Raw genomic sequence first — 2,485 nt, 5'->3', positions numbered from 1 at the left:
CTGGCAAGAGAGAGAGCATGAAAAGCCCAGGGGAAACTGCCATTTATAAAATCATCAGATCTCCTGAGAACTCCCTCACTATCACAAGAACAGCATGGACTGGGCATGGTGGTTCATGCCTGTAATCCCAGAACTTTGGGAGGTTAATGTGGGTGGATAACCTGAGGTCAGGAGTTTGAGACCAGCATGGCCAACATGGTGAAACCCAGTCTCTACTAAAAATACAAAAAATTAGCCAGGCATGGTGGCAGGTGCCTGTAATCCCAGCTACTTGGGAGGCTGAGGCAGGAGAATCACTTGAATGTGGGAGGTGGAGGTTGCAGTGAACTGAGATTGCACCATTGCAGTCTCACTCTGTCCAGGCTGGGGGACAAGAGCGAGACTTCATCTCAAAAACAAAACAAAACAAAAAAACAAGAACAGCATGCGGGAAACTTCTCCCATGATCGAATCATCTCCCACCAGGTCTCTCCCTCAACATCTAGAAATTAAAATTCAAGATGAAAATGGGGTACAAAACCTAACCATATCACATTAAGTAACTATTTTAAATGAAATCTTGTTTTAACCAATTCTTTAGTTTGTAAGAGCATATTTTTAATATCAAAGTTCAATTTTTAGAAAAACTATTTACTATAATTTCCTTTAATTACAGCCAATTAATTCCATTTTTATAAATTCCTTTTTTACTAACCTTATTACAACTTTGACCATTTACAACACGCTTGGACTTTTGGCTTGTCCTGAATATTCCTCTTTCTTGAACAACCCAGTCATTTTATTTTAGAACAAAAATTCACCATATAAGACTCTTTCTCATATAAAATTCTTCTAAGCTTTCTTACCAAAAATTCCTCTTTAATTCTATAACTTTCTTTGCATCTCTCTTATTTCCTGGTTCCTTTTACCTTGTTTTACACATAACCATTAAATAAGCTTTGAATAGACAAATATTATCCACTTTTTGGCTGAGCACAGTGGCTCACGCCTGTAATCCCAGCACTTTGGGATGTGGAGGCAGGTGGATCATGAGGTCAGGAGGTCAAGACCAGCCTGGCTAAAGTGGTGAAACCTTGTCTTTACTAAAAATACAAAAAATTGGCCAAGCATGGTGGCATCTGCCTGTAGTCCCAGCTACTTTGGAGGCTGAGGCAGAAGAATTGCTTGAACCCAGGAGGCGGAGGTTGCAATGAGCTGAGATCACGCCACTGTACTCCAACCTGGACGACAGAGTGAGATTCAAAAAAAAAAAAAAAAAAAAAAAAAAAAAAAAAAAAAAAAAAAAAAAAAAAAAAAAAAAAAAAAAAAAAAAAATTTACCCACCTTTTAATAAGAACATATTTTTTCGAAAGAATGTTTCCCTACAATACAATTTTTTAATTTAAAAATACCCATTTAATGAAATCACTTAATGAAATATTTAATTTAACTTTAGATTCTAATTTATGACAAGTCTGTTTACAAGTATTTATTCTATTACATTTACCTAATTATTTTAATAGTTTACCAAATGATATGGTTCGGCTTGTGTCCCCACCAAATCTCATCTTGATATATAATCCCCATAATCCCCATGTGTCAAGGGACAGACCTGGTGGAGATAATTGAATCATGAGAGTGGTTTACCCATGCTGTTCTCCTGACAGTGAGTGAGTTCTCATGAGATTTGATAATTTTATGTGTTTGGTAGTTCCTCCTACATTAATTCTCCCTTCTGCTGCCTTATGAAGAAGGTGCCTTGCTTCCTCTTTGCCTTCTGCCTTGATTGTAAGTTTCCTGAGGCCTCCCCAGCCATGCTAGTGAGTCGAACTGCAGACCTCTCTCCTTTATAGATTACCCAGTCTTGCGTAGTTATTTATAGCAATGTGAAAATGGGCTACAACACCTAGATTATTTATGAAAATTGTGATAAACATGACTTAAATTTATTTCCCTGTCAACCATTTTTACAGCCTGTGAATTTCAGGTGAGTACCTAAGTACCTTAAGATTAAATATATGGTTATTTTACCAATAATTCAAGATTTAGCTGTTTTCATTAAATCAACAATATTAGTCTTTTTTATTAAAAACACAAGCAAAAATTATTGTTTTTTGCTGGGTTTATAGTTTTATAACCCTTATGCCAAATTTTGACACCTTATGGTATTCAGCAAAGTATGAAATCACTTGATCAATAAATGTAAACAAAAATGTATGCTAATTCTTAAAACATTTATAATATTACTTTACCAATAATTTTAAAGCTAGCTTATTAAAGATTTTACTTAAGTCATGTAAACTACTCTTCTTCTTTTTTTTTTTTTTTTTGGAGACAGAGTCTTACTCTGTGGCCCAGGCTGGAGTGCAGTGGCACGATCTCGAGATCTCTGCAACCTCCACCTCCTGGGTTCAGGAGATTCTTTTGCCTCAGCCTCCCAAGTAGCTGGGAGTACAAGCGTGCCCCACCACACCTGGCTAATTTTTTTTTTTTTTGTATTTTTAGT

The sequence above is a fragment of the Cebus imitator genome, unplaced genomic scaffold, assembly GCF_001604975.1.
Source record: "Cebus imitator isolate Cc_AM_T3 unplaced genomic scaffold, Cebus_imitator-1.0 Scaffold170, whole genome shotgun sequence".
NCBI classification, from domain to species: Eukaryota; Metazoa; Chordata; class Mammalia; order Primates; family Cebidae; genus Cebus; species Cebus imitator.
Note: the sequence above shows the minus strand (reverse complement) of the source record.